The following is a 13860-nucleotide window of genomic DNA, read 5'->3' as shown; positions in this document are numbered from 1 at the left end:
GTTAATACATCCAGTGATATTTTTTAATTTTAAAGGAGAGATAATATTACTACTGACCTTTTTTATTAAGTATACACATTTGCTGTACTAGATTTTGTTGATTTGACAGATGTTATAAAATATCAATATAAGACAATGTGCTGTGGTTAGGGCCCCCCAGCGACCACAGGGTTTACTGGTGCCTAAAGCCAGCTATGACCATAGAACACCTCAGATGAAAAAGTTAGGTCTGAAAGCTACAATCAAACAAGTAAGGGCCTAGGACAGAGCTCTGTGAGGCACACTGACTGTAGCCAGGAATTTCACCTGCCCAGTTGCAGTATACTTGCCATGTCCTATTTATAAACCATGCAGCTATCCATCTTATCAACAGTACATTAATACCCAACTGTTCTAATTTATTGATAAGTATTTTGTGTATGACTATCAGATGCTGAAGTTAAATTTATATAAATTATATCACAGCACAATTTTTCATTCATAGCTATTATATTGTTATAAAACATCATGTTACAGGTGGTAATAGATCTATTTTCAACATATGCGTGCTGATATATGGTTTCAAGTCCCAGCCTATGCAATTCTGACAATAACTTATCCAATATTACCTTCTCCATTATTTTTCCACAACATGAAAGTAGACTTAAGGGTCTATATGATTCTGGGTTTGTCCTACTCCCCTTTCCCTTACAGACAGGTTTAATAAGTACATGTCTTCAATCTTGAGGAATCTCCCCATATTTATATGATCTACAAATAATAGATATAATGCTACTGTAAGTTCTTGCTGAACTGTTCTCAGGTCATTATTATTAATTCCATCTCCTCCCTGTGCTTTGTTTTGATCCAGTTTGTGTTCTTTTTCAATATAATCTAATCTGATTCCAGTTTCTGGAGTTACCTGATGTCACTGGGACAACATATCACCCTGTTCATGGAGCCAAACTGTTCTGCATAAGATTTTGTAAATATAGCTATAATCTGTTGAGTCTGACAATAAATTTTAGAATCTATACACAGTTTACTAATTTGTATGTATTTACTCCTTCCACATGTTATGCATCTATAAAAAGTTTACCTGTTATGCTCAATATCTTTATAAATTTTCTTAAATTTTTTTCTTGATCTTGTTTTACACTATGCTTATTTGTCCACCTTGTTTAATACAGTTTTCGAAGTTGTAATTTGGCCTCTCTTCATTTTTTTATACTTTTGTCTCCCACCTTAATTAGGTATCTTGTTCTTATGGAAATATATCCCCCTGATGTTGTATGCCTAGATCCTGATGTTAAAGGGTTCCTATCAGAAGACCGAAGACGTATTTTGACAAATGCGTCTTGGTCAAACTGTAATTGTTGAAAACGCAAAATGATGAAGCGGCTTTTAAGCAAATTCTTTCCCTGGGAAAGAAGTTGCTTGGCCACTTCTGTTACTTTGCCATTTTCGGCACTGTAGTGCGATCTTGGAGTTGGTAAATTTAAGAAGGGTGTGTGTGGAGGGCAGAGCCCCCCACTTAAAATCGTGTTTAGTGTGTGTTTTTTTTTTTGGGAACAGTGATTTTTTTCCCTGGGAAAAAAAATTGCTGTTCTAGTAGTTCACTCATTTCCATTTTCGCTGTTTTGGGTTTGTTATAACAGCGTTTGATCTTTTGATTGTTCGCCGTTATAACATTGACCCATGTTAAACATTTTTTTCTGATTTTTGCACTCAAAAAATTTTTCTTTCAAAACTTTCCACATTCCATCTGCAGTTTTTCCATTGAACACATCACTCCAGTTCGTTTTACATAGTGACTGTTTTGCTTCCATATAATCTGTAATTAATCTTCTGTCCATTAGTTTAGATTTCAGTTTGGCAGAATTATCTAGCAAAAAATTAACCTTTATAACCCCATGATCATTGCATATCAACGGTGGTAAAACTTGACTTGAAATAACAGTCATTTCTTTAGGAACACAAATAATGTCTAATATGTTCCGTTCTCTGGTATTTTTTTTTTTTTTTTTTACAGCCTGAAGCAATTGTTCTTGAACATATGTAGTGAATAATTTCCTTACTAATGTTGTTGAACCAATATTATTCCAATCTGTTTCTGGTAAATTTAAGTCCCCAGCTACTATTATTCTTCCCTCCTGTGTTTCATGCAAGAAATGTATGAATTCCTCTAGGTCATCAGCACTTGTTGACTTTAATGGTCTATACACTAACAATTGTTATATGTTTCAGGGTTGTCTTTATTGTCACAGTTGCACAATCTATAGTATTGATGTTATCATTGAACATGTAATAATCACAGGTCTCATAACGATCTTTAATCCCTATCATAACACCTCCACGTGATTTTTTGTTAGAATGTCTGTTACAGTAAAAACATTTATACCCTGACAGAACTGGTTTCCAATCATTGTTTGTTAACCATGTTTCACAAACAATGTCAGTCTTATTGAAACTTAGCAAATTTTCCAATTAAAAAACTTTTTATTAATGCTCCTAACATTAACAACCATCAGAGATGCATCAAATGTTGCTATTTATGAACTGTTAAATTTTCAACCTGGCAAAAACCCTACCTAGTATTTGTCAAATATTGCAAAATATCTGCTGAAAAAATTCTCTTTCCTGATCTTGACAAATGCACACCATCCTCTCTGAACATGTGTGCCCTAAACTAACTTTGAATGCTCTATGCATGTCCATTTTTTTAAAATGGGGCATTTTTTCCATGTAGGCATTTACCCAAAAATCTCTTCATTTATAGTGACCTGACTAGCCTTTCTATATGTGATTTGTGAAAAATACATCCTTACGCCAGCACAAGCTATACTATCTAAGAGGGCTATAAGTTCCCTCAGAGAGTTCTTGTTGATGAGATCATGTGTATCAACATGAATGAAAACAGATCCGTACTTCCTTACATTAAGGCATTCCAAGGCTTGTCTCACATTTTGTATTTTTGCTTGTGGCAAGCATAACATAATATGTTCATTACCTTCTCTGCATCTTTATTAAACCATCAATGATGACATAAGCAAACATATATTCATATAAATGAAAACAAACCACACCGACACCCTCCCAGTTGCAAACATTATATAACACTTATATTACCCAGTCATTTTCAGTCACACATTATGTAGCTTGTTTAAGTCCTGCCTTCTTTTAAACCCCATTCCTCCCATGTGTGTATTGTTCCCATAACTCCCATTTTTTTCCCTATGTAGTTTGTTCCTACCCCATTCTAAAACTCTCAATTCCAGTTGTTTTATCTTTGTTACTATAGTCACTTCTTCTAATATTGTTGGTTTAGATTTTATTTCCATTTTCTAGTAATGGCTTTTTTGGCAGTCACTACAATTAGACACAGCAAGGACTTACCATGTTTAGGCAATTTCGATTTTGTATTATAGCTCCAAAAAATCATCTGCCCCATCACACAAAACCACTCACCCAGCATCTCCAACAGCGCATCCCGCAGGAAACCCTTTATGTCCACCAACCCACCGCACAAAATATGTTGACATGAATATGAAAATATGTTCCCAAATACCTCTTTCTTCCCTTCCACACCAACAGTTGCTGCCTACCCAAGGAAAATTTCTCTGGGGTCCACTTGAGGTATAAAAATATCTGTGTAAACATTTCCAAGCAAAAATCCTAAGTAATCTAGATTTTGTTGCATATTTGGGAGACAAACATATATCCTCCTATTGTTTCTTTGTGAATTACTTATAGAGTCTCTCTTCCCAATCCTTTCTAACCTACTCTGATTGATTCTTATAGTTATCATGCACTGTTTTATATGTTCTACTAATTATTCCTTTTTAACGGCAGCTTCTGTTCTAAATTCCACTAAAAACTCTACCAGTGCTGGTCTTTCATTTAGGACCCCGCTTTTTGTTCTCTTTGCCTATATACTCTGATATCCATCCTTGACAGGGAAGGCAACCTCTAACATGCAGTCCAAATAAATTCTGGGCCTCTTTCCATTCTATTACCATTCCCTCTCAAGTTATTTGCTCCCAATACCTTGGTTCCTTTGCCAGTTTTCTCCAATAAATTCCAAACCACTATTGTCTATATCCCTCATTGCAGTCATCCCTATCAGCAGAATCTCTTTTCTCCATTCCCGTTTTGGCTTAGTTCTTAGAATACTTTCTGCTAGGTTCATAGGTAGGTACTAGGCTATTGGCCTTAGGACCTATAAAAGCCTATCCAAAAAGGTCCCTGGTTTTCACCACCCAAGAAAATTATTTTCCTATGCCCCTGTCAAGCAGAACCACAGAAGTGATCCCCGGGGTGAATTTCCTATTATCCATCCAATCAAGATTTTTCTTGAAGAGTGCTAATGAGGAGCATAGGTAGGTACTAGGCTATTGGAAATAACCAGCCTTTGTAGGTTGCAAACCCAGGACTCTGTACACTACAGTCACAGTAGTCAACCACTAAGTCATTACAGCAGTAAAATAATCAGCCCTTGCAAGTCTGAAACCCAAGACCCTACACATCATAGCAACAGCAATTTACCACTAAAGGATCTGAGATAGATTTTATGGATATAATATTCTGTATGATTATTGTTATTCTCCTTAAAGGCCTGCATCCAAAACCCCAGTCTCTTTTGTTTCTTGTGCTCCCCTGTTTCAATATCATCCCTTTCCACTTTGAATTACAGTTTTCTGCTTGTGCTATGTACAGGAGCCTTAACTGTGTAGCTCTGAAATACCCATTCAGATTGGTTAGTCCCAATCTGACCTGTTCTACTGGAAGAATCAGCTTACTCCACTTGAATCTTGCTGCCTTCCCCTCCCAGATAAAGTCCTTTAGCTGTTTATTATTTGCTATCCACAACTTCTCCTCTGGTTAATAAAAATATGCCTGACCTGTGTACAAGACTAAAGGGGCTAAAAACATTTTGACTGCTTGCATCTTACGACCCATATCCATATAACAAAGCTTCCATTTTCTCAGTTTTTGTATTATCTTTTGTTTAGTCTATTCCCACATATCCTTAGCTGCCACACCAGAATAATTTTTAATCCACAGTCCTAAATACTTCATTTTATCATGTCCCCATAAATATGGATATTGCTGAACCAATTCATGCGTGGGTATATAACTTACCACTATTGCCTTTGTTTTAGCATCATTAATTTTGTATCCCAGAAATATTCGAAACTGTCTCAAAATGCTCCACAACACTAATGTCTTTTTCTGGCTTTGTCAAGTATAAATTAATATCATTTGCAAATAGAGCCAGCTTTTTTTGACTACCATACCAACTATATACTTGAACTTCTGTGTCCTTTATTTTTCTGTGTCCTTTATTTTCATTGCCAGTGGTTCTAAATATAATGCAAATAACAAAGGGAAAAGAAGACACCCCCTGCCTGGTTCCTCTACTCAAGCAGAAATTATCACAGAGAACACCACCCACTTTAATTTTCGCCTACAATCCCTCACATATCCTCCTGTTCAACCTTATTTTTTTTTCAGGAAATGCAAATGCTTCCATTGCCATGCTCAAAGTCCCAGCTAACTCTGTCAAATGCTTTCTCTGCATCTAGACCCACCAACAACAATGGTATTTTTTTTTACATTATGCTTCCCCTTGGATCATCAATGTTCTGTTAATGTTGTCAAATGTTTACCTCCCCTCCACAAAACCACACTGATCCATATCTATCATTTTTTTCATTACTTTTGTCATTCTTTTAGTCATTATAGATATGAACACTTTACATGTATTTATATTTTTATTCACACCACCAGCACTACTAGATAGGGGGCAAGGGTACTAGCTGCTAGTACAAGGATCTAGGGAACTACTAAAGGGGCGGTGAATACCGCACAACGTGGCTGGGCTAATATACGCCTTCGGGCAGAGAGCTCAGTACCAACCTATGAACCTATAATCATGGTTTAGTATTGAAATGGGCCTGTATGAAAGCTGGGTCTGATGAATCTTTACCATCCTTGGGTATTACAGCTACCGTTGCTGACTTCCAGGATGCTGGTACTTCTCTTCTTAAAATACTGTTAAAAAAACCCTTCCAGATCTTTATCATTTTTTTTCTTTCCTAACTTCAAAAATTCCATAGGAATACCATCTATTCCTGGGGACTTTCCTGTAGCTTGGTTATACAACACAATTTTTATTTCATCCCTTCCTATCCTTACTGTTAGTAACCGAGCCTCATCTACCTCTAACCTTGGCATATTTAATTCCTTCCATAAATATTTTCATTTGTATCTTTTCTTGATTTCCATATGTCTCTGCTTTATACAGCCTTTCATAGAATTTTCAAAGTATTTCTAATACCTGTACAGGATGTCTTGTTACCTACCTTGTTATAGGCTCCCTAAGCTTGGTGACCGCTCTTTCTACTTTCTGTTGCCTAAGTTGTTGTGCTAAAAGTTTTTGTGCTCTACTGTTATTATCATAAAACAGTTTAACAGCAATCTTTCCAAGTCATGCATATTACTAAGGTAATCCCTCATTTTCTGCTTAGTATTCTGTGGTTGATCCTCTTCTATTTCTGTGAGATTCCCCATATTCTGCAATAATTTAACATTTGTCATTCCCTCTACATAATTATTGTTACTTCTTAGCCATAGCCTCCTACCTTTTATTTCAACTCTATTTTTAAACTCCACCTTAATTTTATACCACTCCCTAGCTATATTTCAGAAGAAATTTCTATTCTCTGTAATAGCTTCTGAATAATCTCCACTATCCATTCCTTGAATTCCTCTCTTTTCAAGAGATAGGTGGGAAAGCTCCTCTGTCTCTTATTACATTACCAAGTTTTTATTTTAGATATTATTGGTGCATGACCTTAAATAGGCATTGGGTGCATATCAAGACCTTCAATTAAATGCATAGCTTTCTGTGAAATGTAAATTCTTTGTAACCTAGCCCAGTTTTTGTATCTTGGGGAATAATATGTAAATTCCCCTCAAACTCCTATTGCTGAATTGACATCTTCAATGCAAAATATTTTCAAATATTTCTTCAAAAATCTAACCTCCATTGTTATGCAGATATATTTGTCCTGGGCTCCATTTGCCTTGAATGCAATTACCTGCCATGTGAGCCCCCCATGCATAGTCCGAGTCTGTTGTCAGTGTTTGGGCGGCGGGGGGGTTGAGTGAAAGGGAGTCCCTTGTTGTGATTGCAAGCCTCTGCCCACCAAAGGAACTCTGTTCTTAGGCAAAGAATGATAGGAATCACTGTTTCCAGGTCTTGAGAATGTTGACACCAGACACATTTTAAGTACCACTGAAGTTTCCTCATATGGAATTAGGAGCATGCATGAGGCCATGAACCCTAGGGCTTGCAGTATTTTTCTTGCAGATAGCCGGGTTTGAGTGGCCAGTAGTTTGAAGTAATTTGTCAAATAAACCTGCTTTTCTGGAGTGAGGAATGTCATCTGAGAAGTTATGTTCAAGCTTGCTCCCAGGAATACAATCTTTTGGCTGGGTACCAGCTGTGATTTCTTTTCATTGATGGTATACCCCAGAGAGGTTAGCAGTCTCTTTACAAACGTCAGGTGCTGAAGTAGCAATTCCTGACTGTCTGCCTGAATCGGGCAATCGTCCAAGTATGGGTAAATTTGAATATTTCCCAGCCTGCAGCATGCAATGGCAGGAGCCAGGCACTTTGTGAATACCCTGGGTGCAGTAGATATGCCAAAGGGAAGTGCAGAGAACTGATAGTGCATAGAGCCTGCCCTGAAACGTAGATATTTCCTGCAAGATTCCCTTATGGGGATGTGCAGATAAGCTTCTTTTAAGTCTTGGGTGACTAGCCAAGAGTCCTTGGCTAGCATAGGAAGCAACCGCTGGAGTGTAAGCATTTTGAATTTTGGTACCACCAGTGAGGTGTTAAGAACTGACAGATCCAGAACAGAGCGCCAGGAGTTCTCTTTTCTGGGCACCAGGAACAGTCAGGAGTAGAAACCCTGTCCCCTTTGCTCTGTTGGAACAGGTTGAATAGCTCTGATACTGAGAAGAGAAAGTACTTGCTTTTGGGCCTTTGCCCACTGGTTTGGAGGCAGGTCTGGGAACCTGCTTGGGGTTGGCATTGAGTGGAAGTAGAATCTGTATCCCTGGGATACAGTGTTTAAGACCCAGCGGTCCTGGGTAATGTACTCCCAGTTTTTTGCATGCAGGGCGAGTTTTCCTCCTAGGGGTGCAAGTGCTTGGGCATGGCTGGGAAGGATGAAAGACAAGTCATTGTGAACTTTTTCCATATGAGGTGGCTTACCACTCCCTGATTTTGAGGTGGGAACACTCCATTGTTTAGATCCATGCATACTCTGAGACTGTAGTCTTTGTGGTCTGATGCCCCTGGATTTGGACTGAGAAGGTCTGGGAGGGACTGGAAGGCTGAGGTGGGAACACTCCATTGTTTAGATCCATGCATACTCTGAGACTGTAGTCTTTGTGGTCTGATGCCCCTGGATTTGGACTGAGAAGGTCTGGGAGGGACTGGAAGGCCAATGCCTACTGAATCTAGGTGGCTGTACCTGAAGGAAATCAGTTTGCATATATTTAGCTTTTTCCTCCATCTTTTAAAGAGCTTCTGCTTTTGTGCCAAACATTCTTGGTTTAATGGGCAATATAGTAATTTTGCTTTGACATGGTCTAGCAAGATTTGTTCCTTCAGCCAAGCATGTCTTCTCAGAACAGACCCAGTGACAGCTGCCCTGCAAGACGCTTCTAAGGCATCAAAACCACACTGCAAAGTATGTTTACCAACTTGGTTTGCAGAACGCATTAATTCTTGTAAATCCTTATTTTCTGCACAATCAGGAATCAACATTTTTTTTTAATTAGTTCCATAATATGCTGCTGGTACTTCAACATGTGAAACTGGCAATTTAAAGCCCTGATGGCAAGAGTTACAAAGGTATATACCTTCTTACCCAATCTGTCTAAAGCCCGAGAATCCCTGTCTGAAGGGGTAGGGTTTTTGGCTTTAGTAGCCTTAATACCTTTAGGTCCCTGGGAAATGGTCTCTGGATCTGCAGTGGGGTTTCTAAAAAGAAATTTGTGAGAGTCAGGTACTCTGTAGGACCTGTCAGGCTTTATAGGAGCTGGTGGTAAAGTGGTAAAGGCTGGATTCCATGAAGACATCATCTACAATATCTAGGATGGGGGTATAGCTAGAGGCCTGTGCTGAGGCAAATCTAAAAATTATTTGAGTCTCTTTTTGGACTGTGGGTAGTCCTGGCATTCCCAGTGGAAATGCTCTCTTAGGGTATGCAAGGTTTCACCACAAGAAAAGTCCTCTGGGGGGGGGCAGAGGGAATGGAATTCTTCTGCGTCTGAATCCTCATAGGTAGATAAGGATATGTCCTGGTAATCAGAGGGGTCAGTCTCATCGAATACATGGTCTGTAGAATCAGAAGGAAAATCAATTCTTTGTCTTTTAGAGGGGGAAGGCTGGCTTCCCCTAATTAAAGTAATAAGGTCTTCAGCCATTCTAAGCATTTGTTTCTGTGGCATGGGAGCTTGAGAATGCACTTTGGTCATCTGTTTCCTAGGTGTAGTGTGGACTCTGAGCCTAAGAAATTCGGTAGTTTTAGTCAGAAATGAAGTAGTCAGTTTAATACGAACATCAGAAGGTCTGAATACACCCTCATAAGCCGATGCCTGCACAGCGGCTCCAGACCCATCCAAGGTAAAGACATCTGCAGGTTCCATAGTCGAAGAAGCATCTCGTGGCATACCGGACTCCGAATGGGTCTCAGTAGAGGCCTGCAAATCTGTAGAAGCAGGTATCGGGGGATGCGAAAGTGCCTGAGTACCAGCAGACTGGCGACTAGCTTAATGGAAGCATCGTCGGCAGTTTTGGACCTATGCGGTCTCTGTCTTTATCCTTATGTTTTTTTGGAAGATCGGTAGTCAGATGTCTTATCAAAGCCATTTCGGTATATGGAGAGCAAAAGAATTTAGCAACAAAGATAGCATGACGACAAATAGTTCGGGCATTGAACAAGGCACAAAACCAACGGCGAGGAACGTCGTGGTCTGTGCCTAAACAGGTGATGCAGTAAGAATGAAAATCTCTGTGAGGTACTTGCTTTCCCCAGGCAAGACAGTTGTTAACTTTTTCTGACATTGGTTAGAGCAAGAAAAAAGGATCCCAAATGGGGTATTTAGCATTAGAAGACTTCAGGTCTGAAACTCAAAAAATGAAAATTTCAGGTAGCAGCCGACTGGTTCTTGCAAACTGCTTCTGCTTCAGGCTCCCGCATGGCAAGAAAAGTTGATGTAATGGCGTCGGCTGCCTGTTTTATACCCCCTGATGACCTGATGTCATGGAAGAGGTCATGGAAGAGGTGACGCATCAGACGCAGAAATCCCAACAGTCTGGTATTCGGGCTACCTGCAGGAAGATAACCCAAGTGTGATAACTGCAACAGTGAAACACGAACATCCATAATCACAACTCTCAACAGAACTGTAACTACAATAAGATAAATATACACTAATTCTCAAGCTGCAGTACACTGGAGTATTCACCTTATTCCAAGGTAAAAGATCTTAGTTACAGGATATGGCAACACTGTCATCCATGTCATCTGGTGTGTGTGTGTGAAGTCCAATGCAAAAATGCCTGAAAGGTATAACACTGGTGTTCAAAATTCATTGTTTTACTGTACAAACTGCAGCTTACTTTTTAGTGTTAGAGCCCACAGTACTAGATTTCAAACCTCGGACAGGGACCCTGCCTTGGCAGCAACTGATTGAGTGGTCCCTTATTATATCAAAGAAGAGTAAACAGTTTTCATGTTTGTTGTGAATACTAATTTAAGGTAAAAAGAATAATACACAAGTATCTTCTTGAAAACTTAACATAGAAACAGAACATCTGCTTATGCCCCAGGTGATCCGGATTCACAACTTCTCAGTTCCTGTAAGGCCAGATAAAGTTAAGACTGCAGCCAGGTAGCCAGCTCTGCTGTCTTGGTCTGGTGGGGGCAGGGCATTGAATCTGGTGTGATGGAGCTAAAAGAGTTGCTACTACATGAATTCCTCTTTTGCAAACTGTGAAAATGGCATTATAGCACAGTAAGTGCAACTTCCATGCTTGACAGACATCCCATGCAGAAAACAGGTAATACATGTAGACACAGACACAAATTTGCATCTGGACTTGCAGCATGGGAATTATAATATAATGAAAAAAAAAAATCATGCCTCTTACTTCAAGCCACTCAACCACTATAACCCATAAGATGGTATAAATGGAGAATAAGGAGGTGTACAGGCAAATAGAAGCCTTATGTTAGAGGTGGTAGAGAAATAAAAATAAATATGTATGCCTATTTTACCTGTTTTTTTTCAGGAGTGATCTGGGAGTAATGCTAAATTAAAAGACAACTACACTCAAAAATAAATCATTTCCCCAGAGTATGTTTTCCACCTTAGAGAATGAGTGACCTGTAGACTGCACCCTGACTGGAGAACAAACATTGTCCAGTAGGGTGTTAATCTGCAAGTAATGCCCGCTGAAAAACAAGTCCGATTACTCTTGGCAGAATATCAAGCTGCCATGGAACTCTGACTGAAAAAACCCAATGGCCACCATTATTTTACACTCGCAAAGCAGTGATTTTGCTGTTTAGCGAGTATACAATAAAATAAAAAAGTAAGTAAAGTAAAACAAAAGAAAAAAAATGTGTGTGTATGTGTTTGTGTGTAAAAGTGTATGTGTGTATGAGTAGGGTTACCATATTTGGTTATACAAAAAAGAAGACGATATATATTTCTTCGTCCTCTTAGGGTTGCCAGACTTTTGACTGGCTGGGTTGGAACAAAAGATCTTTCACACTAGGTGAAGACCAAAAAGGTCTTTAGTCTTTAATGCGGAACATCACAGTTCCGCATTAAAGATAAGTAGCTCCGTATTTGGCGATTTTTGATTGGCTCGTATGCTGGTATATGAGCTAATCAAAAACTTGCACAGCGGACCCTCTTATGTTCAATGCGGAACATTAAGCAGTTCCACATTGAACAGAGATCCGTTTTTCTATTCTTTTGATTGGTTCTTATACCGGTATACGAGCCAATCAAAAACTTGCACAGCAGACCCTCTTCTGTTCAATGCGGAACATCAAGCAGTTCCTTACTGAACAGAGCTCCGTTTTGCAATTTTTTGATTGGCTGGTATTACTGGTATATGGGCCAAAAAAAAAAAAAAAAAAACAGCTGTTTTGCCAGGACTGTACAATCCCACTGAAATAGGGACGTCTGGTTTTTGAAAATTCTGCGATTTGTCCGGGTTTTTGAAAAACCTGGAAAATTGCAGAATTTTCAAAAACCCCCCAGATGCCCGGACAGAAGCCCAAAAAGAGGACGTGTCCAGATGTATGGTAACCGTATGTATGAGGCAGAGATCATTTGAGCTATTTTACACTTGCTAAGCAACTCTTTTGCTGTTTAGCGAGTGTAAAACAAATGAAACAGGAAGTGTGTGTGTGTGTGTGTGTGTGTGTGTATGTGAGAGAGAGAGAGAGGGAGCGAAGAGTGACAACGATCCCTGGCAGCAGCAGTAAAGAGGTTTGCTTTTCTCTCTACTTCTTAGTATGTACCTAGAAACCTCTCAACTATCCAGATTTTTTTAGAATGTACAGAGTTTTGCCTCATATCTTTGATGTGTTCTTAATAAATTCATGGTTTTCTGTCAAATGGCTGACAACTGAAGTCACTAAAAATGACACACATTTGAGTTTCAGACTTCATTTACTCCAGAAAAATGCATGGTAACACAAAACCTATTATTCTAGCAATGTCTTAAGTTTATAAGAGCAATATTTAAACTCTGTCCCTATTTGTGGACCTTTGTTCCCCCCCATTAGTCCTGGCTTTGTCCCAGATTTCTTGTGCTAAGCGGTTAAGTAGTATGTTGAATAAACCTAAAACAAACAGGACAGAAAGGCTCAAAACAGGAACATATTTTAACGGTTGCTGTTATAAATTCACAATGTTACATGAGTATTACGACTGGTGTTAGCATGCATTTTGTAAAACAAGGTGTGGTGTGTGTGTGTCTTACTGACACTGACCAGTGGCGGCGGCAGCAGCAGTAAAGAGATTTGCATACCTCTCGACTTTTCAGTTGAAGAAATCTGAATAAAGCTCAAAACAAAGAGGGAACAAAGGCTCAAAATATAAACAGAAATTAATTACTGCTCTTATAAAATTACAAACTTGCTTAAATAATAAATAGGATTTGTGATGGCATGCATTTCCTGAAGGAAATAAAACTCAAACTCAAATATATGTCAGCATTTAGTGACATCAATCTCCAATGACAGGTGACAAACCAGATGTTTTAGGAGTAAAGAAGCAAAAAAATAAATACCTGGATATTTTTCTAAAGTGTTACATTTTGGATATAAAATGCTTCTTCCAACACTATTAACATATACTACAGCAGGTTTGAAACATTAGGCGGAGGAACTATTTTACATCAAATGTATATAAAAAAAATATACTAATAAAAAGAACATAAATAAAAAAAAAAAATAATAATTTTGCAGACAGCCTGTTCTCTAAGCGCAATAATGCCTGACAGGTTGTGTATTATTGTGGAAATAAAGCCCTTCCAGGGGTGTAGAGGCCCTCTATCTGCAGCATTGGGCCTCAGAACACCCCTGGGCGGCCGTTATTTCCACAAACACACACCCCGTCGGGCATTACTGCTTGCTTAAAGAATGAGAATGATCACCTTACTTCTACATATTAAAAAGCATGATTGCAGTTTCTTCCCCTCAGTGGCATCACTTTACTAGTCAGCTTTCACAGTGCACACCGTGTTGAGGTTAAATAAAAATATTGATACTTTCT

The sequence above is a fragment of the Protopterus annectens genome, chromosome 5.part0 (assembly GCF_019279795.1).
Source record: "Protopterus annectens isolate FY-2018-M chromosome 5.part0, PAN1.0, whole genome shotgun sequence".
Classification (NCBI taxonomy): Eukaryota; Metazoa; Chordata; order Ceratodontiformes; family Protopteridae; genus Protopterus; species Protopterus annectens.
The sequence above is the reverse complement of the archived record's forward strand: the minus strand, read 5'-3'. Positions refer to the sequence as shown.